We start from the raw sequence: 27,430 nt of genomic DNA, 5'->3' as shown, positions 1-27,430 counted from the left end.
GTGGCTCACGCCTGTAATCCTAGCTACTCAGGAGGCTGAGATCTGAGGATAATGGTTCAGAGCCAGCTGGGGAAGAAAAGTCTGTGAGACTCTTATCTCCAATTAACCACCAGAAAACCAGAAGTGGTGCTGTGGCTCAAGTGGTAGATCACACATATCTTGAACTGAAGAGCTCAGGGACAGCACCCAGGCCCAGAGTTCAAGCCCCATGGCCGACAAAAAAAAGAAGAAAAAAAAAAAGAAATCTAAGGACAAAGGCATGCTTCCTAGGAAGATGGTTAGGCCTCTCTCTTCCAGCTTATGGAAGGTCCTTGGCTTGTGTTATTATAACTCCAACTTTACTTAAAATTAAGTCCTCATGTGTCTTTGTCTAGAATTTCCTTTTTTTTTTTTTTGGCTGCTCCTGGAGCTTGAACTCCCAGCTTAGGCACTGTCCCTAAGCTGCTTTTGTCAAGACTAATGCTCTACCACTTGAGCCACAGCACTACTTCTGGCTTTTTCTGAGTAGTTTATTGGAGGAGTGTAATTGACTTTACTGCCCCAGCTGGCTTCAAACTGCCAACATCAGATCTCAGCCTCTCAAGTAGTAGGATTATAGGTGTGAATCACCAGTACCCTTAAAAGTACCCTTGAAGTAGGGTGCATCCTCAGGACTTTTTTTGGGGGGGGGGCTGGTATTGGGTCTTGAACTCTGTCTGTGGGTGGGCTTTTTTACTCAAGGCCAGCACTCTACCACTTAAGCTACAGATTTATTTCTGGCTTTCTGATGATTAGTTGGAGATAACCCTATGCAGGCTGGCTTTAAATTGAGATCCTCAGATCTCAGCCTTCTAAGTAGCTAGGACTACAAGCATGAACCACTGGTGTCTGACTCTTTTTTTGGGTGGGGGAAGAGGAGGCAGTCCTGGTGCTTGAATTGAGGACCTTATGTTCTACTTTGTGTTTTTTGTTGGTCATGTGTCCTGAACTCAGGGCCTGGGCGCTGTTCCTGTCCTTTTCTGTTCAAGGCTAGTGCTTTACCACTTTGAGCTACAGCTCCACTTCTGGTTTTTTGGTGGTTAATGGAAACAAGTGTCTCACAGACTTTCCTGCTTGGGTTGGTTTTAAGTCATGAATCCTCCTGAGTAGCTAGGATTATAGGCATGAACCACTAGGGCTGACTGCCTTCTTTTTTTCCCCCCAGTCCTGGGACTTAAACGAGCCTCTTTGTACTTAATACTAGTGCTATACCACTTAAGCCACAGTGCTACTTCAAGCTTTTTCTGAATAAGTTTATTGGAGATAAGAGTCTCACGGACTTTCCTGCCTGGCTGGCTTTGAACTTTGATCCTCAAATCTCAGCCTCCTGAGTAGCTAGGATTACAGGTGTGAACCATCAGCTCCTAGCTTTTTTCTTTCTCTTTTCTTTCCAGCTTCTATTTAAGCTACACCTCCACTTGTGGCTCTTTACTGGTGTTTTATTTTGTTTTTGCCAGAACTAGCATAGAGCTGTGCTTAGATCTCAGCCTCCTGAGTACCCACCAGAACCTAGTCTGCATGATCTCATTTTTACTTTATGACCTCAGTAAAGATTTTATTTTCAAATAAGATCACATTCTGAGAAACTGAAAAATTATATATCTTTTTTGGAGGACACAATTTATCTTGTAAAACAACCAATAGCCTAGTAAACACCTGTTATTAGACTTGAGTTTTTAGTATTTTTTTCCTGTTACCTACTTGATGATCCCTTAATCTTTGTACCAAATTCCAGCAAACCTCCCTCTTCTACTTTCTTTCTTTTTTGGTTGGTTGTAAGGCTTGAACTCTGGGCCTGGGCACTGTCCCTCAGCTCTTCAGCTCAAGGGTAGTGCTCTAGCACTTGAGCCACAGCGCCACTTCCGGCTTTTTTCTTTTTGCTTATGTGGTGCTGAGGAATTGAACCCAGGGTCTCATGCATTGCAAGGCAAGCGCTCTACCACTGAGCCACCTTCCCAGCCTCCCTCTTCTACTTTCATACTTTCTTTCTATGGTAGGTTGGGTTACCCAGAAACTAAACTTGTATAAATTATTTGCTAAATAAGAGTAAGTAGATTTTTGGTGATAACTGGAGAGACTTTTCTATGGTTAAAACACAAAAAAAAATGACATGCTTTGGCAGTCTAGTTTAAATTGATGCGGTTTTGTCTATGTTTTATGCACAAAAAGGCTACAATATTTTCATCAATTTTTTTGAGTGGTTTGAAACTGCAGTAGATACATATGGCATATGCCTGTTGCCATCAGAAACTAGTCCCCGAATTTATCTCTTATCTCATTCTAATATGAAAGGTTCACTGGTATTAGATAACTTAAGATTGGACTGGAGGAAGTATCATTAGACTAGGCCAGAGAATACTGAGCAGTCTAAGGCAAAACATCAGTAGTGCAGGTAGGCTTGGGGAGGTAAGTCAAGTATAGAAATGGTTTTCTCCTGAGGACAAAGAGAGTAGCCATAGTAAAGGTTTGTGAAGGTCTGAAGGCCCAGACAATATATTCAGATACTTGATTTGAAGAAATTATAATTATCTTTAAGAATTAATTTGTAATTTATGTTTTTATTTTTTACTTATTTGCCAGTCCTGGGCCTTGAACTCAGGGCTTGGGCACTGTCTCTGAGCTTCTTTTGCTCAAGGCTAGCACTCTAGCACTTGAGTAACAACACCATTTCTGGCATTTTCTGTTTATGTAGTACTGAGGAATTGAACCCAGGGCTTCATGCATGCCAGGCAAGCACTTTACCACTAAGCCACATTCCCAGCCCTGATTTAGGCTTTTAAATTCTCTTTTATTCTGGCACCTGGCATGAAATTCTTCCCTCTGCACTTCCCCCCACTCCCCCACCCCCCTTGTTGGTTGTGGAGCTTGAAGTCAGGGGCTTGGGTGCTGTCTGAGCTCTTTTTGCTCAAGGCTAGTACTCTTCCACATTGAGCCACAGCTCCTTTTCTGGTTTTATGGTGATTAATTGGAGACAAGAGTCTCACAGACTTTCTGATCCTCAAATCTCAGCCTCCTGAGTAGATAGAATTACAGGCATGAGCCACCAGTGCACTGCTGAAATTTCCTCTTGTATTGGTATGTATATAAATGTATAAATTATGTTTGTTGCTGGGTACTGATGGCTCATGCCTTGTAATAATGCTAGCTACTTAGGAGGCTAAGAGCTGAAAATTATGGCTTGAAGCCAGCTCGAGCAGGAAAGTCCATGAGATTCTTCTGTCTAATTAACTATCCACCAAAAAGCCAGAAATGAGCTGTGAGCTTAAGTGATAGATTGCTAGCCTTGAGCAAGAAAGCTCAGGGACAGTGTCTAGGCCCTGAGTTTAAGCCCTAGTACCGTCAGCAAAAACAAAGAACAAAGAAACAAATGAACATACACTTGTGCTTGGAGCAGATGAATAAATTATAAATTTGAGCCCACAGTTTATTCTTACATGGGGCCCTTGAGCATTATAAGAAATTTTTGGCCAGCAGGGGGAGCTAACGTTACTGATGCTAAGTGACTTCATCTCAACTAGCTTTGAAAACTTTGTCAACCAAGAAGGAAAGCTTTACTGATAAAGTAGTCAAAGTTCACAAGAAGATATATAAATGACAAAGAAGCAAAGAAGCATTTTTATTTCAATAATTAAAGGAATGTAGATTAAATGACAGTATTTAATTTTTTTAGTTTTTATTTTTTGTCAGCCATGGGGCTTGAACCCCGGGGTTAGGTGCTGTATCAGCTCTTCAGCTCCAGGCTAGCACCCTGCCCTTGAGTCACAGTGCCACTTCCAGTTTTCTGGTGGTTTACTGGAGAAAAAAAGTCTCATGGACTTTCCTGTCCAGGCTGGCTTTGAACTGCAATCCTTAGATCTCAGCTAGGATTATAGGCGTGAGCCACTGACACCCAGCTTAATTTTTTTTTTTTTTTTGCCAGTCCTGGGGCTTGAACTCAGGGCCTGGGCACTGTCCCTGAGCTTCTTTTGCTCAAGGCTAGCACTCTACCACTTGAACCACAGTACCATTTCCAGCCTTTTCTGTTTATGTGGTTCTGAGGAATCGAACCCAGGGCTTCATGCATCTTAGGCAAGCAGTGTACCACTAAACCACATTCCCAACCTTAAAAAAATTTTTAACCTGTAGAATTTGCAAATGAACTTTGCTGTGAAGGCGGTAAGAGAACAGTCTCAAACTGCTAGTGGAGGTATGCATTGGGACTATTATTGGTTGGTTTGTTCTGGAAGATAATTTGGTAGCATATATCAGCAAGCCTCAAAATGTCCTATTTTGCTTTTTGCTGGTCCTGGGGCTAGAACTCTGGGCTTGGGCACTGTGGCTGAGCCTGCTTGTGCTCAAGGCGAGAGCTTTACCATTTGAGCCACAGTGCCACTTCTCACTTTTTCTGAGTACTGTAGTTTATTGGAGATAAGAGTCTCATGGACTTTTTCTTCCCTGCCTGGCTTTGAATTCATATTGCAGCCTCCTGAATAACTAGGATTACAGGTGTAAACCACTTTGCTCTCTCTTTCTCTCTCTCTCTCTCTCTCTCTCTCTCTCTCTCTCTCACACACACACACACACACACACACACACACACACTTGTCAGTTGTGGGGCTTGAACTCTGGGCCTGGGTGCTATCCCTCAGCTCTTCAGCTCAAGGCAAGCACTCTTCCACTTGAGCAATAGCATCATTTCTGGTTTTCTGGTGGTTTATTGGAGATAAGAGTCTCTCGGACTTTCCTGCCCAGGCTGGCTTTGAACTGCAATCCTCAGATCTCAGCCTCCTGAGTAGCTAGAATTATAGGCATGAGCCACCAGCGCCTGGCAAAATAGTATTTTTGAGAAATGTTTAATGTCTTACATTGGATAAATGATAAATGAAAAGTCCAGAATAGAGGGCTATATAAGAAATACTATATGGGGCTGGGAAGGTGGCTCAGTGGTAGAGTGCTTGCCTTGCATGCATGAGCCCTGGGTTCAATTCCTCAGCACCACATAAGCAAAAAGAAAAAAGCCAGAAGTGGCGCTATGACTCAAGTGGTAGAGTGCTAGCCTTGAGCTGAAGAGCTGAGGGACAGCGCCCAGGCCCAGAGTTCAGGCCCCACGACTGGGCCCCTCCCCCTTCCCCCCCCCCAAAAAAAGAAATACTATATAAGAAATAAAGGGCTATACAATAATATGAGTAAATATATAATATGAAAAATAAAAAGAGGTTTAAATAAGAGATAAAGAAGACTGGGATGGTAGCTCAGTGGTAGAGTGCTTGCTTTGCATGCACAAGGCCCTGGGTTTGATTTCTCAGCACGATATAAGCAGAAAAAGCCAGAAGTGGCACTGTGGCTCAAGTGGTAGAGCGCTAGAGCTGAAGAACTGAGGGACAATGCCTGGGGCCCACAGTTCAGGCCCTGTGACTGATCAAAAAAAAAAAATACAGACATATATGTATGCTTCACATACATACATACATACATACATACATACATACATACATACATACATACATAGACAAAACGAATGGAAAGAACTATATAACAACAACTTATATATTTTTTTTTTGGAAAAAGAACCAGTTTGCGGACAATCCAGTGTCATGGTAACTAGAACAAGCTTTGTTGAGTCTTATCAGCCAATTGTTTTGTCTAAAAGACTATCAAGGATATTTTAAGGTGAGGCATTGTTCTGTTAACCCTAAAACTTAAAAAAAAAAAAAAGCCTCAGAAAAGAAACTTAGAGCCTCACCTCGGAAATTATTTATTTCTCTATAGGACTTCAGAATGGATTTCTATGTAAATTTAAGCACTCTGTTTCTTTAATTTTTTTTTTTTTTTTTTTTTTTGGGTCCGGTCATGGGGCCTGAACTCGGCCTGGGCGCTGTCCCTCAGCTCTTCAGCTCAAGGCTAGCGCTCTACCACTTGAGCCACAGCGCCACTTCCGGCTTTTTTCTTATGTGGTGCTGAGGAATCGAACCCAGGGCCTCAGGCATGCAAGGCAAGCGCTCTACCACTGAGCCAACTTCCCAGCCGTTTCTTTAAATTTTAAATTTTTTTTTTTTTGGGTCAGTCGTGGGGCTTGAACTCTGGGCTTGGGAGCTGTCCCTGTGCTCTTCAGCTCAAGGCGAGCGTTCTACCACTTGAACCACAGTGCCACTTCCAGTCTTCTAGTGGTTTATTGGAGATCAGTTTCACAGACTTTTCTGCCCCAGCTGGCTTTGAACCATTATCCTCAGATCTCAGCCTACTGAGTAGCTAGGATTACAGGTGTGAGCCACCAGTGCCCGGCTTTTTTAAATTTTTAATTTTTTTTTTTTTTTTTTGTGGGTCGTGGAGCCTGAACTCTGGGCCTGAGCGCTGTCCCTCAGCTCTTCAGCTCAAGGTTAGCACTCTACCACTTGTGCCACAGCGCCACGCCCAGCTTTTTCTGCTTATGTGGTGCTGAGGAATTGAACCCAGGGCCTCATGCATACAAGGCAAGCACTCTACCATTGAGCCACCTTCCCAGCCCCTTTTAGGCTAGCACTCTACCACCTGAGCCAAAGCTCTACTTCTATCTTTTTGGTAGTTAATTGGAGATAAGAGCTGCCAGAGCTGGCTTCCAACCAAGATCCTCAGATCTCAGCCTTCTGAGTAGCGAGGATTACAGATGTAAGTCACTGGTGCCCAGCTGGTGTCTTGTATATATATTTAAACTATCTCTTTGTAGATTTGCATTTTCCTGTGAAATTTTGTCTTGCCTCCATATGTCTTAATGCTCTGTATTGCTATCGTTTATAAGCTTTCACTACTTTTTCTCATTTGTGTTGTTTCCGTACTTTGAGAAAAGTTCTTTTTCTCCATCCTTTTACCATGAAGATGGTGCTACTTAGCAACCTAAATTTTTGGTGCAGCATCTGACTTATTTTTAATTTTTGCCGGTTCTGGGGCTTGAACTCAGCTTAGGTGCTGTCCCTGAGCCTCTTTGGGCTCAGGGCAAGCACTGTCCCACTTTAGCCACAGCACCACTTGCACTTTTTTTGAGTAGTTTATTGGAGATAAGAGTCTTCAAACCACAATCCTGAGATCTCAGCTTTCTGAGTAGCTGGGATTACAGGTGTGAGCCACCAGCACCCGGCCATGACTTTTTTGACCTTTTACTTTCAAGTAGAGCATTTTTTTTTTTTTTTTTTTTTTTTTTGGGTCCGGTCGTGGGGCCTGAACTCTGGGCCTGGGCGCTGTCCCTCAGCTCTTCAGCTCAAGGCTAGCGCTCTACCACTTGAGCCACAGCGCCACTCCGGCTTTTTTCTTTTTGCTTATGTGGTGCTGAGGAATCGAACCCAGGGCCTCAGGCATGCAAGGCAAGCGCTCTACCACTGAGCCATCTTCCCAGCCCCATCAAGTAAAGCATTTTGAAGTCCATCTTTATGCTTTATATTGTACATTTAATTTTTAAATCAAATTTTAAGTTTATGTAACTAAAGGCTATATATTGGTGTGCATGGGTGTGTTTGTGTGTTTTTCTTTTTTTTTTTTTTTTGGTCCAGTCGTAGGGCCTGAACTCTGGGCGTGGGCACTGTCCCTCAGCTCTTCAGCTCAAGGCTAGTGCTCTACCACTTGAGCCACAGCGCCACTTCTGGCTTTTTTCTTTTTGCTTATGTGGTGCTGAGGAATCGAACCCAGGGCCTAAGGCATGCAAGGCAAGCACTCTACCACTGAGCCATCTTCCCAGCTCTGTGTGTATATTTTTCAAAATTTGGCTGACCATATAATATTAATTTCAACTTGTTCCCCACTGATAAATGTGTTTTTAATCTATTAATACTGAGTCTGATTTTTTATTATAATTTACATCCAAATTCTATTATGCCTACTGTGTCTTAGTAGGCCCTCAAAGTTTGGAGGAAGAATTATTTAAAATTTATATTATTTCCCTCCCAAAGAAGTTTTGTTTGGCTAAACACATCGATTGTTGAGCCCCACTTTATAATTATTATCCAACTTATTATTGCTGTTACTATACTTTACAAGTTTCTGAATCATCAAGATTTTGAGTTAAAAGAAATTTTACTTAAGCTAATTAAAATGCTGTCTGTTTCTTTCATTTAGTGACAGTTTTGGGGCTTGAACTCAGGGCCTGGGTGCTATTCCTGAGTTTTTTGTTCAAGGCTAGTACTCTACCACTGGTGCTACAGTTACACTTTTTAACTCTTAATGGGAGATTTTTTTTTTTTTTCTGTCATGGGGCTTGAACTCTGGGCCTGGGCACTGTCCCTCAGCTCTTCACCTGGCTTAAATGGTTGAGCACTTAAGCCACAGGGCCACTTCCAGTTTTCTTGTTGTTGTTTATTGGAGATAAGAGTCTGATGGACTTTCCTGCTTGGGCTGGCTTTGAACTGGGATTATCAAATCTTAGCCTCCTGAGTAGCTAGGATTACAAGTGGGAGTCACTGGTGCTTGGCTAAAAATTTGACAGACTTTCTTCTGCCCGGGCTGGCTTAGAATTTTCAAGCCTCAAATCTCAGCTTCTTGTGTAGTTACAATTACCAGCTAAATTTTTTTTTCTCTTTGATTAATTTTTCAAATAGGGACTTGTGTTATTTTCCCAGGTTGGCCTGGACTGCAGTCTCCTTATTTATATCTCCATCATATATGGTTGATAGGTATGCTCTACCACACCCATTTTTATTGGTTGAAAGGGAATCTTGCTAACTTTTTGTCTAGGCTGTCTTGAACTTTGATCTTCCTGATCTCTGACATAATTTATAGGCATGAACCACCATATATAACCTTTTCTTTTAAAATTTTTTTTGTCAGCCATGGGGCTTGAACTCTGGGTTTGGGCGCTGGCCCTCAGCTCTTCAGCTCAAGGTGAGTATTCTACCACTTGAGCCACAGTACCACTTCCAGTTTTCTGGGAGCTAAGAGTCTCATGGACTTTCCTGCCTGGGCTGGCTTTGAACTGTGATCCTCAGATCTCAACTTCCTGAGTAGCTAGGATTACAGGCGTGAGCCAATGGTGCCCAGTTTATGTTTAATTTTTTTTTTTTGGTTGGTATTCCTAGTCCTTCTGTTTAATTTTTTGAGGAACCACTAAACTACACAAAGTGTGGGCTGGGAAGGTGGCTCAGTGGAGAGCGCTTGCCTTGCATGCTTGAGTCCCTGAGTTCGATTCCTCAGCACCACATAAGCAAAAAGAAAGAAGCTGGAAGTGGCGGTGTAGTTCAAGTGGTAGAGCACTAGCCTTGAGCTGAAGAGCTGAGGGACAGCGCCCAGGCCCAGAGTTCAGGCCCATGACTGGACTCCCCCCCCCCAAAAAAAAAAAAACTACACAAAGTAACTGGATCATATGTATGTGTGCCATTTTGTCTGAAGGTTCTAGTGTCTCCACATCCTTACCAACACTTGTAATTGCCATGGATTTGTTTATTTATGTAGTTATGGGGCTTGCTATGTATTCCAGATTACCTTAAACTGGTAGTCTTCCTGCTTTATCTTCCAGAGTGTTAGTATTATTATCATGCACCACCATGCTCATCATATTTTATTGTTTTTGGTAAAACTAGTGTTTGAGCTCAAGATTAATCTGTTCAGCTTGCTTGGCATTCTGTCACTTGAGTCATGCCTCCAAGTCTAGATTTTTGCCTGTTATCTTGAAGGTCAGGATCCGGGGAACTTTTTTTTTGTGCTGACTTTGAACCTTAGTCCTCTAGATCTCAGCCTCTCGAGTAGATAGGATTACAGGTGTGAGCCCTTGGCTTATATGGAATCTGCCTCATGTTTTATTTATCTTATCCTAGTGTGCAAGGTAATATTTTGTGATTTTGTCTCTTTCTTTTCCTTGCTATAGTGGTACTGGGGATTGAAGTCAAGTCTTCATGCTTTCTAGGCAAGTGCTCTACTGCTGAGCTACATGTACAACAATCGTTGTTTAGAATTGAATTTTCCTGATAATAATGATGAGATCTTTTCATGTGTTTATTGGCCACTGTATATTTCCCTTGGAGATACATTTTCATATTCTTTGCTAGTTTTAAAATTGGATTTCTCTGTTGCTGATTGCTAAGAGTTATTTATATATTCTGGATGAAAATCCATTGCCAGATAAGATTTACAAACATCTTCTCTCATTCCATTGGTTGTAATTTCAGTATCTTGATGGTATCCTTTACTGTACAAAAACTCAATGTTGATGAAATTCAATTTACCTATTTTCATTTGTTTCTCATGTTTTGGTGCTGTACTTTAAAAAGGCAAAGAAGGAATTTTATTGTTTTAGTTCTTATAGTTAGGTGTTGAGCCACAGTTCCATTTCTGGCTTTTCTGGGAGTTAATTGGAGATGTGTCTTAAGGGCTTTCCTACCTGGGCTAGCTTTGAACTGAGATCATCAGATCTGAGGCTTCTGAGTATTAGGATTACAGGCATGAGCCACCAGGGCCCAGCTAGTCCCTGGTTTTATGGTCTATTTTAAAGTTACTAACAACTCTTTTTTTTTTTTTTTTTTTTGTGAAAATACTGTACAGAGGGGTTACAATTACATGGGCAAGATAATGAGTACATTTCTTATCGAGCATTGTAGCCTCCTCCTTTGTTTCCTTTTCCCATCCCTTCCCATCCTCCCCCCTAACAACTCTTTGTATGTAATATGAAATAGGGGACCACAACCTGATTTTATAGCATGGAAATATTCTGTTGTCAGAGCATGCATTTTTCCCCCCATTATTGGGGATTGAACTCTAGGCCTTATGCTTTCTAGGCAAGGGCTTTACCATTTGAACCATGTCCCCCAGTTTCAAGCATAAAGATTTGTTGTTTTTGCTGGTACTAGAGTTTGAATTCAGGACCTTATGCTTCTTTGGTTGTTGTTCTACTGTTTGAGCCACACTCCTAGCCTAGCTTTTTTCTTTTTTTTTTGTTGGTAGTGGGGCTTGAACTCTGGGCCTGGGCGCTGTCCCTCAGCTCTTCAGCTCAAGGCTAGCACTCTACCACTTGAGCCACAGTGCCACTTCTGGTTTTCTGGTGGTTAATTGGAGAGAAGAGTCTCACAGACTTTCCTGCCCAGGAACTGCAATCCTCAGATCAGCCTCCAGAGTAGCTAGAATTACAGGGGTGACCACTGGCACCCAGCTTCTTCTTCTTTTTTTTTTTTTTTCTTTTTGCCAGTCCTGGGGCTTGAATTCAGGGCCTGGGCTTCTTTTGCTCAAGGCTAACACTCTTACACTTGAGCCACAGCACCACTTCAGGCTTTTTCTGTTTATGTGGTACTAAGGAATTGAACCGGGGACTTCATGCATACTAGGCAAACACTGTACCACTAAACCACATTCCCAGCCCTAACCTAGCGTTTTCTTTTTGCTGGCTCTGGGGTTTGAACTCAGGGCCTAGGCACTGTCTCTGAGCTTTTTTGTTCACAGCTGGTACTCTACCACTTGAGCCATAACTCCACTTGGGATAAATTACATTAGCAAAAGTATATGTAATCATTTTTATAAGTGCCTACATTAATTTCATTTTTTGAGACTTAGAAGATATTGGTATATATAGTTTTATTGTGCTGTTTTTGTTGGGTTTTGGTATTAGTGTAATAATGGACTTATTGAACGAATTTAGATTGCCCTTAGCTTAGTATGCAGAACTAAATACAATTGGATTAGGTCACAATTTTTTTCTTTTTTCTAGACATTTGCTTACCTTGAAACATTGAAGGTAGAGGTTACAAGTTAAGCTCTTTTAGGTCCCTATCACCTACTTTGTTCCTGTAACTGCTTTTCTTGGTTTCATTGGGAGTACTTGCTCTGTTACTTCATTTTAGTTATAACTTAATTAGTAGCTAATTTTAACTTCCTGAGATTTTTTTTGTGGGGGGGAGGGGTCCAGTTGTGGGGCCTGAACTCTGGGCCTGGGTGCTGTCACTCAGCTCTTCAGCTCAAGGCTAGCACTCTACCACTTGAGCCACAGCGCCACTTCTGGCTTTTTTCTTTTTGCTTATGTGGTGCTAAGGAATCGAACCCAGGGTCTCAGGCATGCAAGGCAAGCGCTCTACCACTGAGCCACCTTCCCAGCCCCCCTGAGATGGTTTTAGGCAAGCTTCAGGAAAGGGACCAAAAGAACAGAATCAGAAAACAAAGGCCCAAATTTTGTGAATTGTTGTACTCTCAGTTCTTAGCTTTGAATTTCTATCCATTTAAAATGTCAATTGAGCAGAGTGCTAGTGGCTCATGCCTATAATTCTGCCTACTCAGGAGGCTGAGACCTGAGGATCACAGTTTGAAGCCAGCCTGGCAGAAAAGTCTCTGGGAGACTTTATCTCCAATTAACCACTCAAATACTGGAAGTGAAGCTGTGGTTCAAAATGGTAGAGCATTAGATTGGAGCAAAAGAGCTCAAGGACAGCACCCAGATTCTGAGTTCAGGCCCTACAACCTACAAGAATCCTAGCTAGTTACTAAGGAGTCTGATCTAAGATGATCATGGTTTGAAGATAGTCTGGGTAGAAAAGTCCATGAAATTCTTATCTCTAATTAACCAACAAAAAGCCTGATGTAGAGATATGGCTTAAGTGGTAAAATGCGAAGCTGGGAATAAAAAAGCCAAGAGGTCAAGGCCCTGAATTATTTGAATATTCTTTTTTTTTTTTTTTCTTTTTTCTAAAAGCTTTCCTTCTCTCTTCCTGTCTCTGTCTCTCTCTCCACAGGATATGGCTAATTGGCCCAGGCTGGAACTCTCTTTCCACCTTAGCCTTAGTCTCTGGATGCCTGGCTTTCCTCCTCTTATTCCTATACCGCAAAAAATTGCCATTTTATTGTTTTACTCTGCTAGTTGAAATTAATTCATTCAAAAAAATCTACCTAAATAATGTGATTTTTTAATTTGTTTAATTTAGTTCCTGAAGAATTTTATTAAAATATTTAGCTGGATGCCAGAGGCTTATGCTTATTATCCCGGCTATTCAAGAGGCTGAAATCTGGTTACAGTTTCAGGATCATGGTTTTCTCCTAGCCTAGGAAGAAATTTTTGCTAGAGTCTATCTCCAATTTTGTTCAATTGACACATTGTTAAATAAAGATTAGTATTTAGCTGAGTGCTGGTGGCTCATACCTAAAAATCCTAGCTGAGAGGAGGCTGAGGTCTAAGGATCACAGTTCAAAGCCAGCCGGGACAGGATGTCTGTGAGACTGTTATTTTCAATTAAGCATCAAAAAAGCGTTTGTGGAGCTGTAGCTTAAGTGGTAGATCTTTGAGCATAGAAGCTCAGGAACAGCACCCAGGCTCTGAGTTTAAGCTCCAGTATCAACCCCCACAAAAAAAGTCTAAATGTGATTATAGAGATTAATTTAGAATATGGTTGAAAATGCTGACGGTTAGATTTTATAATTTTTGTACATTTAATTAAAAAATAACAAAGATTTCTGTTGAGAAAATTATATATGATTTTCTTAGTAAATGAATGACAGATAAGACAGGGACTTTATTTAACATTTCCTGGGTTACAGTTACATTCTTGATAAATTATGGTGTCTTTGCTAATACTGTATCTATGATAATATATATGTTAGATGTTTTTATGTGGAGGTTTCACCATCCACATGTTTGCTTTGCACAAAGTGGTTTGTGTGTATCTAAGTGATCTAAACCTATGGTCTTCTAATTTTTCTCTCTTAAGTACTCCTTACTGTGGAGCTATTTGGAATAGCTTGTCACAGTAGCAAATGTCCATAAAAATGTCCTGAAAAAATTGAGAATTTTGTATATTTGTGTTTGACAAAAGTATGTCTAATTTTACTACAATATTTGATTAAATTGGCACTTCACATTTCCCTGTTTATTCAGTGGCATCAGATACTTCCTTTGCTATCAATGCATATTTTGTTGCATATATAAAAATTCAAGAGTTAGCCGGGCGCTGGTGGCTCACGCCTGTAATCCTAGCTACCCAGGAGGCTGAGATCTGAGGATCGCGGTTCAAAGCCAGCCCGGGCAGGAAAGACCGTGAGACTCCTATCTCCAATAAACCACCAGAAAACCGGAAGTGGCGCTGTAGCTCAAGTGGTAGAGCGCTCGCCTTGAGCTGAAGAGCTGAGGGACAGTGCCCAGGCCCAGAGTTCAAGCCCCACGACCAACAAAAACAAAAAAAAAAAACAAAAATTCAAGAGTTAGTGGGTTAAAGGGACTATCCCTTCCTCAAGAATGGTGTGCCATCTTCCAAAATCCCTAGTCCACTATGCCAATAGAGCAAAGATTTTATGCGTTTCATCAAAATTTTGGAATTACCAACCAACTGGTTAAAAAAAAATGTTTTGCTTTTTGTACTCTGACCAGCTTTTATTAGCCCCTCTACAGCTGACTGCGAAAGCTGCCTACTTCATACTTCATACTGCATACTTCATGTTCTTTCATTTGGCAAAGAAGCCAAATAGTTCTTAGTAAATTTCAGGTAAATTCTGACATTTAATTTGATAAATACTGTGGTAGTATTTATGCTTGGGTGTAAGGTGACATTGATTACATCATTTGCGAAATCAGTATTGTAATGCACTCCTGTTAACATTTTATAAATTTTTTTTTTTTTTTTGTCTGAGACTGGAATTTGCCATCTGTAACTTACCCTTGCTCATTGCCTGGCATTCTACCACCTGAGCCACACCTCCAATCCTAACAGACCCTTTTTTTTTTTTTTCCAACTTTTTTATTGTGATTAAGTGGTTACATAATTTCCCAAATTTCACAGTATTGTGGGATAGTGATGCTCAGTTAAAGTCACAAACACATTCTAACTTTCCTGGAGCAAATTGTCTATTACGGTCTATAACATTTATAAGTTTTATGAGCTTTGCGATACAGTTTTTTCTTCCACATTGTTTGGTATGTACATTTCTTTTGTTTTGCATAGCATCAGCTGTTCCCTCTTTCCCACTTCTAACGGACGTTTTTGACTTAAGAACATACTTTAAGAATTTTAAGTATGCTAAACTGTGTGTGTGTGTGTGTGTGTGTGTGTGTGTGTGTGTGTGTGTGTGTGTGTGTGTGTGTGTGTGTGTGTGTGTGTGTGTGTGTGTGTGTTGTGGTGTTGAACTCAGGTCTTGAACTTTGAGCTCTTCAGCTTGAAGCCAGCGTTGTATTACTTGAGCCACAATGCCACTTCCGGTTTTCTGATGGTTTAATGGAGAGTCTCACAGCTTTTCCTGCCCATGCTGGCCTTGAACTGCAATCCTCAGTTCTCAGCCTCCCGAGTAGCTAGAATTATAGGTGTGAGCCACTGGCACCGAGCTTCTAAACTCTTAACACTCAAATCTTTAGAAAGAATTAAGATCTACCTAAATAAACAATGTATTTTTAAAAATTTAATGTAGTTCCTGAAGAATTTTATTGAAATATTTAGTTGGGGGCTGGGAAGGTGGCTCAGTGGTAGAGCACTTGCCTTGCATGAATGGGGCCCTGGGTTCAATTCCTCAGCACCACATAAGCAGAAAAAGCTGGAAGTGGTGCTGTGCCCCAAGTGGTAGAGCGCTAGCCTTGAGCTGAAGAGCTGAAGGACAGTCCCCAGGCCCAGAGTTCAGGTTCCACCACCACCAACAAAAAAAAGAATTTTGATTTGTCGGCCTGGGCTGGCTTCAAATTTGGATTCTCACATCTCAGTCTCCTGAAAAGCTAGGATTACATTACAGGTGTGAGCTCTGAGAGAAATTTTAAGAAAAGCTATTTCTCTTACGACTTTATGTCTTTAGAGAATGTACTTATTTATAAACTCAGTGTCTAAGCAGAAAGACATCTGGTTTTAGTTAATGTAAAACACAGGTTGACTGATTTAAATAACAAACAACTGAACTTTTGTCTTAGAGAATGAGAGAATGAGAAAAGTGGAGTTTAATCTTCTCTCAAGTACCTGACTTTAAAATGAGCATTTTCTACCTTCTAATTCACTAGAAAATATATTTTTGAACTATAGTTATTTGGAGAACTATTTCTTTTTCTTTCTTTGACAGTACTGGGGTTTGAACTCAGGAGAGGGCCTTGTGCTTGCTGTACAGGTATTCTACCACTTGAGCTACCTTCAGTCTTTTAGGACTTAGATAAATCTGATAGTTGATTGGAGAAGTAGTGATAATTTTGTGATAGATTTTTTTTTTTGTCGGTCATGGGGCCTGAACTCTGGGCCTGAGCACTGTCCCTCAGCTCTTCAGCTCAAGGCTAGCGCCCTACCACTTGAGCCAAAGTGCCACTTCCAGCTTTTTCTGCTTATGTGGTGCTGAGGAATCGAACCCAGGGCCTCATGAATGCAAGGCAAGCACTCTACCATTAAGACACCTTCCCAGCCCCCATGTGATGGATGTTTTTGAACATAATACTTAAGTGTACATTACAAAAGGCTTTGCCTTATTTGTTTTTCTTTGCTAGTTTAGATTTCAGAATGTTCAACTATGGCTCTGGCTTGCCATCTATTGGTCCTTGAATTATGTTAACATCTTCCTTTGCCTGTGTTTTGTAGATTTACTATTTATGTGGAGATGTGTGTATATACTTAAAAATTAACTAGATATTATTCCTTAGGCTTATAAGTTAAAAAGCCAAAACTGTGCATATTTTAGGATGAATATCTAAGCATGTATACATACATACTTATCTTCTTCATGTAATTTGACCTTGTGACTCTAAGCTGCCTATTTTTCATGACTGCATAGTGTGACTTTCTAGAGTACAAATGGAAACAGGGAAATATAGGTGTAGATGCTGTAGGAACTAGTGAATTACTAACTTTTTGGGCAACTAAAATAGTTCTACTAACTACAGGTTTTTTTGGGGGGGGGTCCAGTCGTGGGCCTGAACTCTGGGTCTGGGCGCTGTCCCTCAGCTCTTCAGCCCCTTGAGCCACAGCACCACTTCTGGCTTTTTGCTTATGTGGTGCTGAGGAATCGAACCCAGAGCCTCAAGCATGCAAGACAAGCAAGTGCTCTACCACTGAGCCACCTTCCCAGCCCAGGTTCTTTTTTTTTTTTTTTTTTTTTTAATTAGAGCAGAAATGACACATAACAACACCGGATATTGCTTCTGGTAAACCACAAACTAGTATTGAACATTTTGTGTCTTTCTGGTAGTACAGCATAATACATTTCTTATGAATTTGATGATTTGTTTGTATGTTTTTGTTACTTAAACTAATTTTGGTAAATCCTAATACTTAATTCATAATTCGATCACTTTAGCTTAGTAGGTCCTGGGGCCTGAATTTAGTTCTTCAGCTCAAGGCGGGCGCTCTGCTTGAGCCACAGGGCCACTTCCGGTTTTCTGAGCGGTTAATTGGAGTTAAGAGTCTCACTGAGTTTCCTGCCTGGGCTGGCTTTGAACATCGATCCTTTGATCACAGCCTCCTGATTAGCTAGGGTTACAGGCGTGAACTACCGACACCGGCTTGCTGAGTTTCTTAAGTCTAGAAAAAGTTCCGTTGTAATAAGATTTATTTTGGGGAAGGAATAAAATCTCATGCCCACAAACTGGTCATGAGAAATAAGATGCCACTAATTCAGGGCAAGTGGGAAGTTTCCTTTTTGTTTTGAGATGAGTTTTTCTGTGGAATTCTCGGTTAAACTTTTAGTGTAGCAGAGTACTTTAATTTGATGGCAGCCTGAAGCGTAAGTGATCATTGGGTAATGCCTTTTGCCTGTTTTGGCGGATCTACCAAGCCACGATACCCAAAACAAGACGCGTGCTTCTGAAAGAAAACTACAGTTCCCAGCGGGCCCAGCGCGGGTGGGCCAACCCTTCCCCTCCGGTTCCCGGCTGCCCCTGCCCGGGCTGGCCCGGCGCGGCCCTGACTCACGCCTGCGCAATGGTGTCTTTTTAATTTTTTTTTTTTTTGGGTCTGGCGGCTGCGGAGCTGGGGCTAATGCCCAGCCGCGCTGCAGCGTACAGTGGTAGTCTGTAGGACAAAGGGCGGGTGGCAGAAACCGTTTCACTGGCCAGGTAGCGTCCTGGCGGTCTCAGCGCACGGCTGGCGCTGCCATAGTGTGGTGGCCGCGGCCCTAGCCTCCTCACTACTGCACAGTGCACACATTACCTCGCTCACGTCCTCTCGCTCCACCGCGCCGCGCGGCCCCGCCAGCCCTAGCGCGGAGGGAATGTGACGGCGTCAGCGCCTCAGGTTAGCCTCACCTCGGCCAGAGCGAGGGCCCCGCTCGGCCCTCTGCAGTGTTGCGTGCCCTGGTCGCAGGTCCAAGGCAGCGGGGCCGGGCGCAGTGGCCTCCGCAGAAAGAGGCGCAGAGACAGCGGCTGCGGCGAGGAGCCATGACTGAGGCGGCGGCGGCCGCGCCTCCTGACGGCCCGCGGGGGCGGCGCGGCGGGCGCCCCCTGGCGGCGCGCCGGGGCGGAGCGGCCCTTCGCCGCCGCAGCCGCAGCCGGCGGAGGCGCTGCTGTCCCTCCTCCCCGTGTCCCCGGCGCTCGCCCGCTCGCTCGCTCGCTCCATTCTCCCTCCGCTTCAGATTAAAGGGGGGGAGGGAAAAGGAGCTCGGCCGCCATTTTCCCAGTGCCGCCGCCACCGCCGCCACCGCTCGCCGAACCGGCGGGAGAACCGAGCGCCGTAGCGAAGCCGATTCGTCTGGCCGCGGCGGCGCGGGGGGCGGCCGGAGCGCGCTCCCCTGCCGGGAAGAGGCCCCCGGGGGTGGCGGCCGGGGTGCAGGCTCGGGCTGCAGACGGTGGCGCTTGTTTGTGCGGGGCGGGGGGGCGGCTTCACCCTCTGCCCCCGCCCGCCCGGCCGGGCTGCGGGGCCCGGCCGTCCCCAGGCCCAGCCGGAGCGGAGCGAGGTTGGCGAAAGGGTCGGAAAGAAGAGGAAAAGCGGCCGCTCCCCGCCGCCGCCTTCCCCTCCCCCTCCGCCTCGCCCCCCCCCCCCCCGCCCGGAAAGTCAGGGCGGCTCCGGGCGCCGGGGGGGAGGAGAGCGGCGGGCTGCGCCGGAGCCGCCGCCGCGCGCCCCCGCCCGCCGGCCCGCGGCGACCAGGCCGGGGGGCTGTTTGCAAACTGCGCCCATTTTGTGGGGCCGAATCCGCCCGGGCTACGCTCCTCCATCACGTGGTAGGTGCTGCTGCTGCTCGCAGGCTCCTCTCCTCCACCTCCTCCTCCTCCTCCCGCTGCCCTTTCTCCTTCTCCTCGCTCTCCCCGTGGCTCCCATTTCTCCCTCTCTTTGTTAGTTGTAACTGGAAAGGCAGGGCAGGGGAGGAAAAATCCCCGGAACTTTAAATGGCCTCTCCGGGCTTCCCCGCTGCGGGTCCGGGCGGGGAGTCGCCCCAAGGGCGGGGGTGTGCGGGGGCCCTTCCCCACCAGCTGCCGCCTCGTTCGCTAGGCTTTCCTTTGGCGTTCTATTTAAAAAGGCGACCTGGAGAACATGGTTTGTTCTCGTAAAAAAGAAAAAGCCTAAAACAAACTCTGGCTCTCGCCTTGAACTTCTCTGGACTGCAGAAGGCCTTTTCTTTGCTCAAACACACATATCTTGCCTGTTTCACGGTTCGTACAACTCTGATTATTTCATTTATTTATTTGTTGCCTGTAAATCGAGGTCACTTATGTTTGCAGATTTAGTCTCCATCAGACAGACGTGGTTTTTTTTCCTAACTAAAGAGGAAGAGGCATTTATTTGCTTTTAAGTGAGTTGGAATTTTGCTACCATTTGGGGGGCCTGTTTTCCGGCGGACGGTCTTTTGATTCTCTGCAAATAGTTTAATTGTTCTCTATATTATAAACAACCCTACTCCCATGTTTTACTTTAAAATTCTCTTGTTTTCCGATGTTAGAATCTCACTGAATTTTTAAGGGAACACGTTACTTAACTATTGCTTATTGATTGCCTTAGGGGAGAAGGGGTGACATGATGGCGCCACTTTAAATTGCTCTTTCCTTCTCCTGTTTTCCTCCTTTATCCTGGAGGTCACTGAAGCATTTTCCGTGACCTATTAATAAAACTGACTTGTGGGTGTTAGCTGTACAACTCCTAGGGGCTAGAGTTTGGTACCTCAAGGGTGGAGAGACCCGAATCCCGTGGTCCCCAAAGTTCCGAGAAATCTGGTTAGTCTTCCAACCTCGCCTCCTTCACCTCCATTCACAATCCCGGTGTTGCCATCTCCTTTGTCACGTGGCTAGCAATCATTGTGGGTTTTTTTTTGTTTGTTTGTTTGTCTTGGGGGTGTATGTTTATATTTTAAATTGTAGCTTTGTGGAGCCTTCCCCCTCAACGGTGTAGAGATCAGAATGTTTCAGTTTTTTTCTAGTCATATAGTCGGAGAACGTTTTAAAATAAACGATGAAATTACATAATCTTCTGCCTTGCATAATCATGATATAGTTATAGATTGTTACTAAGTTTGTGTCAAAAGTACTTTCAAGTAAGGAAAGTAGTACATCATAATATGTTTTCTAGTTCTGAGAAAGAATGGTCTGCAATTTTTGTATTTTCCCTGCCTTTTTCCGGTCACTTAAAGTACCACTATTTACAAAGGCATAAGTGGGTGTGTTTTCCCTCCCCCTCTTCTATAGGCTGTACTTGGTTCCTTTTCTTACATACCAGTTTACCAATTTAGAAAATTTCAATTGTCCTCAGGCGTTGTCAGTTAAAACATTTTTCCTTTTCTTCTAACAACAGTGGATACTTTTGGATGATGTGTTGCCTAACTAAGGATATTTCATTAATATTTCTGTTGCTTTTCTTTTTTGATACAGAGAAATTTTGCTTTCTTTCTGTAGCTTTAGAAGAATGTTATTCTGTTATCTGTTTTTCCATCTTGTCAGTTTTCTCCATAATTGGGTGAATTCCTGTTACAAAATACAAAGTACATTTCTCCCATTCTACAAAGGGTACTAGATCTTTTAACAAATATAAAATGTAGTGGTTATTGAGTATGCATTGATCTGTTTCTCTTAACACTATGTTTTCATGGTTTGGGCCATTTTCCTTGCTAACAGTTACATCATGTCATGTGATATGTGCGGTGTGATGTGTAGTTCTAAAAATAAGACAAGGTAAAAATGCTCATCCCTTGGGAATTTTTAAAAAAGTAATGTAAATGTGAGAAAACTCAGTCATGTAATGTATCATGTAATTGTGAATTTAATGTCCACCAGGTTTATCCAAGAAAGTATACATTCCTTTAACCTTTAGCATACTTGATGTATTTGGTGGTATTTGCATGATTTGAGGTGATTGACTTTATTTCTCAAGTGTGAACTAGTTGGAAGGAAACATTAGACATTACAAAAGTTCTTAATGTCAGGGGTTGGGAAGGTGGCTCAGTGGTAGACTTGCCTTGCATGCATGAGGCCCTGGGTTCGATTCCTTAGCACCACATAAGCAGAAAGAAAAAAGCCAGAAGTGGCGCTGTGACTCAAGTGGTAGAGCGCTAGCCTTGAGCTGAAGAGCTGAGGGAGAGCGCCCAGGCCCAGAGTTCAGGCCCCATGACCGGACCCCCCAAAAAAAAAACAAAAAAAACAAGTTCTTAATGTCTACACTGGGTATAGCATGGTTGTTTTTATTAACTTCCTGACTTAAGGATATATGAATCAAGTATTTGTGATTTATGGCAGTAAGAGTGGTCAGTTAATTTGTTTGAATTTTTGTGATAGGGTGGAATTTTTGGTATTTATACCTATAGAGAGATACTGAAATACTGAGATGTGTTGCTGTGTCTTTCCTGAAAGAAAGCCTTAAGAATACGTAGTATTTGACTTTTGTGTTTTACCCCATTGCCTGATTTTTTTGTTTGTTTGTTTCTTTTTTTTGTCTGTTTTGGGGCCTGAACTCTGGGCCTGTGCACTGTTCCTCAGCTCAAGGCAAGCACTCTACCGCTTGAGCCACTGTGCCACTTCCGGTTTTCTAGTGGTTTATTGAAGAGTCTCACGGACTTTCCTGCCTGGGCTGGCTTTGAACCGTGATCCTCAGATCTCAGCCTCCTGATTAGCTAGGATTACAGGCATGAGCCACCGGTGCCTGGCTTGATTTTTTTGTTTCTGGCCTATACATGTTATTCCTATGGTTAAACCTGCAAAGCACTCTGGTAGGTGTCTTACCATTTTTCTGCTTAGGAAAATTCTGGAAGTTAGAAAATGAGTAAGCTGGGCTGGGAAGGTAGCTTAGTGGTGGTAGAATGCTTGCCTCTCAGGCTTGAGGCCCTTGGTTCAATTCCTCAGCACCACATAAACAGAAAAAGCAGGAAGTGGCGCTGTGGCTCAAGTGGTATAGCGTTAGCTTTGAGCTGAAGAGCTGAGGGACAGCTCCCAGGCCCAGAGTTCAAGCCCCACGACTGACAAGAAAAAAAAAAAAAAGAAAATGAGTGAGCGTTAGTTAATTGTGAACTTTCATCAAGGTGAGAAGAAGGGAAAATGATAGTCTTATTTTCTTTTCCAGGAGGCTTTCATTTTTAGTAAAGATACACTGTAACCAATGTCTCTAGCTTCTGGATTTTATTAGTTTTGGCCTCAGATTTTAACAGTATTTTAAAGTGAACAATATAATTTGTAATCATACAACTTTTGGAGTTGGTGGTGCTTGTCCTCAAAAGTATTTTAGTATTTAGTTAGGTTCCTTGTGAGTAAAATTTAGTTTACCTTGTTATGTTTGAAAGCAATTTTATTTGAAAGCAGTTTTTTTTTTTGGGGGGGGGCGGTTCTGGGGCTTGAAGTCTGGGCCTGGGCACTGTCACTGAGCTGCTTTTTGCCCAAAGCTAGCACTCTACCACTTTGAGTTACAGCCCCAAACTAGTGGTTAATTGGAGACAAAAGTCTTACAGGCTTTCCGATCCTCAGATCTCAGCTTCCTGAGTAGCTAGGATTACAAGCATGAGCCACCAAAACTACAGTGTAATCCATATTGTATTGTAGAGATAATCATACAAAACGTTAGGTTTAAACAGTATTGCGTATTACTACTTATTCTTTTTTAGTCATCCTTTTTGGTGGAGAGTTAATAGGCTGGTTTTCTTGTGGTAAGACCATTAAAACATAAAAACTAAGTGATTTTGTTTCTGGAGAAATGTATATAGGTTTTGATTTATGAACATACCCCCCCCATCTCCATTCCTTTATGTCTAGAAGGGAATGAATAGTGTAGACTCCTAAATGTCTGTTCTGATAGTTTCCTATGACCCTCAATTTTCCCCTCATTATGCAAGAAATACTCTTGCACACTTCTTTGCTCTTCTGGTAGCTTTTAAGTGTTATATAGTATAATACTTTTCTACTTTTTTTCCCCCCCTTGGTGGTTCACCTGAGTGATCTCCATGTTTTAGGGAATGGGAAGGGTAGAGTCCTGCTATGTGTTACAATTAGTGCACTCTGGCAGGAATATTTTTGTATAACTTTTAGTATGTCGAGAGGCTGATATGTAATTTAAATACATCTTCAGAAGCAACATGAAGACTGTCCAATCTCTAAAATAGATTTTTAAAAATAAAAGCTTATGTCTTATGTAGAACATAGTCCAAGTCTTGTTTGCAGTGAGACAATATGCAGACCAGGTGTTTGGGACCATTTTATTTGAGACATCTGCATTCTACTTCATAAAGTGAGCAAGCAAAGGGCCCTGATGTAAATACACTTTCTGAGACCTAGAGCAGTATAACCAGTCAAGGTAGAAACTTAGTTAAAAATGGAGAAAGGGAAGCTAGGCCAGTGGTTCACACCTGTATTCCTAGCTACTGAGGAGGCTGAGGTCTGAGAACAATTCATTGTTCAAGACCAGCTCAGGCATTAAAGTGTGAGATGCTGAAAATGGAGCTGTACTTAGAGTAGAGCATGCAGGCTTGAGTTGAAGCCCCAGTACTGTGCATGCATGCTATGTCCACATATGAGAGAGGTGCGTGGGGAGTGTGTTTGTATATGTGAGAGAAAGAGAGAGAGGAAGAGGGACATTGAGGGGGGAGGGATAGGTAAAGGAAGGTACTTTTATTTACATCAATAATGAGATATACTCTGGGGTTCCTGTGTTAAGTCATATGCCTATCTTTTAGGATATAGAGTAATAATATATAAAAGAGATTAAGCAAAAAGATTCAGATTTACCCAAACGTTTTTAGACTTCCAAAGGACTGCAATAGATGTTTTCTTTATTTTTGATACGATAAAAACAACACCAAAATGCAATATATGTGGAAACGAACTTCACCAGAGAGTATTCCTATTAATGAACAAAAAAATAAACTTGGATAGTTGGCAAGAAAAATGTAAAGATTGTTTGTGATTTTTATCTTTATGCCAAGAAGCCTTCCAGGGTGGAGGATTTAAGAATTTAAAAATTGTTTGCCTGTTGAATAGCATTGTGTAGCAAACGATGATTATTTAATAAAAATTACTTTCTATAAGCCTTGGTTTTCCATGATTTTAAATCTGCTCCATAGGATTTTTGTTGTTTTTGGTGGTGCAGAGTTTGAAGTTAGGGACCTCAACTGTCACTACCACTTGAGACACTCCCAGCAAGTCCACTGAGTTTTAACATTTGAACACCCTTTACTAGGTAATTATTGGGCTGCATATTTTATTATTAACTGTGAACTTTCCTTTATTTTCTAGTTCTGTTTTTTGAACTAAATATTTGAGTCAGAAAATGTAAAGTGAAGGTAAATTCTTGTTACTTGAATCAGAACTCAAAATGAGATCTTACTCTGAATTTTAAGTATAACAGATTCTGCTCTTGTTTGGAAGAAGTTGTTTGAATGGCATGAAACTTAATAAAGTCCCTCACCTTTTGGAAGAGCTTAAGGTCAGATCTAGGTAAATCCAGTCAGAAGGGAAGTATTAGGGTATAAAGAGTTTAATAACAATTTTGTTAAAATGTTAAACCCCAAATTACTAAGTTGTATCCAGGCTTTCTGCTGCTATAGTTGCTATTTGGCCTTTGATGCTTATTAGCACATCCACCAGGGTGTGAAGGACTAGAGGCTAAAAGCTAATTAGTGAGTTTCTGTTGTTTGCTAGTTTATAGAAATAGTGTGGAGGGGAGTGGCTGGGTACAGCTTAGTGGTAAAGTGCTTGTCTAGTACTTGCAAGGTCCTGGTTTTGATCCTTAGCGCCACATACACAAAGAACTACTAGTCTGATAAGTTTTGTTAAACTGTTGGCTAGATTACCAAGGAGATGGGAGAATAGTTGAAGACTTTAATAGTGTGGGAAATAAAAAGTTAAAATTGTACTGCAGTCTTTTACAGTTACTGATTGTTCCTGAGCACCTGCTCTTTTTGTTGTTGTTATGCCAGTTCTGGGGACTGAACTAAGGGCCTGAGCACTGTCCTTGATTTTTTTTTTTTTTTTTTTTTTTTTGCTCAAAGCTTTTTGGTGGTTAACTAGATATAGGAGTCTCTTGGACTTTCCTACCTGGACTGGCTTCAAACCTCAATCCTCAGATCTCAGACTCCTGAGTAGTTAGGATTATAGGTATGGGCCACTAGGGCACAGCCAGCCCTATTCACACTCTTTGGTTTTTGCAAGAGAGTGAAAGAAGCATGTTAGTAATTTTTTTCTTTTTTCTTTTTCTTTTTGGTTGTGGGGCTTGAACTCTGGACCTGGGTGCTGTCCCTCAGCTCTTCAGCTCAAGGCTAGCACTTGAGCCACAGCACCACTTCTGGTTTTCTGTTGGTTTATTGGAGATGAGAGTCTCATTTCCTGCCTGGGCTGGCTTTGAACTGTGATCCTCAGTTCTCAGCATCCTGAGTAGCTAGGATTACAGGTGTGAGCCACCTGTACCCAGCAGGATGTTGGTGTTAATTTTTTAACATTTCACTGGTGCTGGAAACATTTTTAATCATTAATTTAGTTTAAAAGGATAAGGTACGTTTCATTTGTATCTTTGGAATTTGGCTATGATCCTGAAAAGTAGCCTTTTTATTTTGTATTACTTGGACTCTACAAGGAGTCTTCAGTTTTAAGATTGTTCAGCCAGGTGCAGTGGCTCATGCCTGTAATCCTAGCTACTCTGGAGGCTGAGATTTGAGGATCGAAGTTCAAAGCCAGCCTGGACAGGAAAGTCCATAAAACTTTTTTTTTTTTTTTTTTCAGTTGTGGGGCTTGAACTGGGCCTGGGCACTGTCTTTGAGCATTTGTGCTCAAGGCTAGTGCTCTGTTACTTTGAGCCACCTTACCACTTCCTGTTTTCTGGTGATTAATTGGAGATAAGAGTCCCACGCCTTTCCTGCCTGGGCTGGCTTTGAACCATGATCCTCAGATCTCAGCCTCCTGAGTAGCTAGGATTACAGGTTTGAGCCATCAGCGCCTGGCCCATGAGACTTTTACCTACAGTTAACCACCAGAAAACTGGAAGTGGGGTTGTGGCTTAAAGTGGTAGAGCGCTAGCCTTGAGCTGAAGAACTCAGGGACAGGGCCCAGGGCCCAGGGCCCAGACCCCAGGCCCCAAGGTTTACCCCCCCCCCCAAAGATAATAGTTTTTTTTTGTTTGTTTGTTTTTGGTCTTTGCCTTTTGTGAGCTAAAGATTAGGAAATTCAAGTTTAGAATATGATGGATACAAGATAAACAACATTAGCAGTTTGATATATACTTTTTCAAAAATTTCTGTTTGGAAGTATGCATACACAGATGCACACACACATATATTAAAAATGATGTATGGTGCCTTTTAAATGGCTTGTTTTTTACAAAATTTAGGCCTTTTTTGACATTATGATTCTTTTGGTTGTAGGCCTTGAACTCAGGGCCTGGGCACTGTCCCTGAGTTCTTTGCTCTATCACTTTGAGTCAAAGCTCCACTTTCTGTTTTCTGGTGGTTAATGGAGATTAAAGTCTCACAGACTTTACTGCCTAGGGTGGCTTTGAACTTTAGTCCTCAGATCTCAGCCTCTCATGTAGCTAAGATTACAGGAGTGAGCCACTGGTGCCTAGCAATATTATGATTCTTTAGTAAAAGAATTGTGTATATATCTTTTGTACTTGTGTGAATATTTCTTCTGGGTAGATTCCTGAGTTTAATATCTAGGTAAAAGTTGACATAATTACATTTAATATTTGAAAGATACTGTCTTTAAAGTATTGTTGAGCCCTTTTTTTTTTTGTCCATGGACCTGGGCACTGTCCCTGAGCTCTTCAGCTCAAGGCTAGCACTCTACCATTTGAGTCACAGTGCCACTTCCAGTTTTCTGGTGGTTTATTGGAAATGAGAGTTTCATGGCTTTTCCTGCCTATGCTGGCTTTGAACTGTGATCCTCAGATCTCAGCCTCCTAAATAGCTAGGATTACAGGTGTGAGCCACTGGTGCCTGGCTTCCTGTTAACTTCTTTTTTTTTTTTTTGGGTCCGGTCGTGGGGCCTGAACTCTGGGCCTGGGCGTTGTCCCTCAGCTCTTCAGCTCAAGGCCAGTGCTCTACCACTTGAGCCACAGCACCACTTCCGGCTTTTTTCTTTTTGCTTATGTGGTGCTGAGGAATCGAACCCAGGGCCTCATGCATGCAAGGCAAGCGCTCTACCACTGAGCCACTTTCCCAGCCC

At 42.5% G+C, this 27,430-nt stretch overlaps 1 protein-coding gene across 6 annotated transcripts in view; it reads left to right on the top strand.

Annotated features, from left to right (window-relative positions):
• Kansl1 (KAT8 regulatory NSL complex subunit 1) overlaps positions 1-27,430 on the top strand; it is a 147,395-nt gene that overhangs the window by 4,989 nt on the left and 114,976 nt on the right. Inside the window, exon 1 of one of the 6 annotated variants that reach the window (XM_070027686.1) lies at positions 18,450-19,030. The exons of 4 other annotated variants lie outside the window; for them this stretch is intronic. The gene's annotated coding sequence lies outside the window, so the exon portion shown is untranslated. Of the gene's footprint in view, positions 1-18,449; positions 19,031-19,395; positions 19,460-27,430 lie in introns of those variants that run through there. One more of the 6 variants, XM_070027688.1, reaches the window with a different exon arrangement.

This window comes from Dipodomys merriami, unplaced genomic scaffold (assembly GCF_024711535.1).
Source record: "Dipodomys merriami isolate MVZ:Mamm:240054 unplaced genomic scaffold, mDipMer1.0.p SCAF_19, whole genome shotgun sequence".
In the NCBI taxonomy this organism is placed as follows: domain Eukaryota; kingdom Metazoa; phylum Chordata; class Mammalia; order Rodentia; family Heteromyidae; genus Dipodomys; species Dipodomys merriami.
Note: the sequence above shows the minus strand (reverse complement) of the source record. Positions and strands in the feature narration are given on the sequence as shown.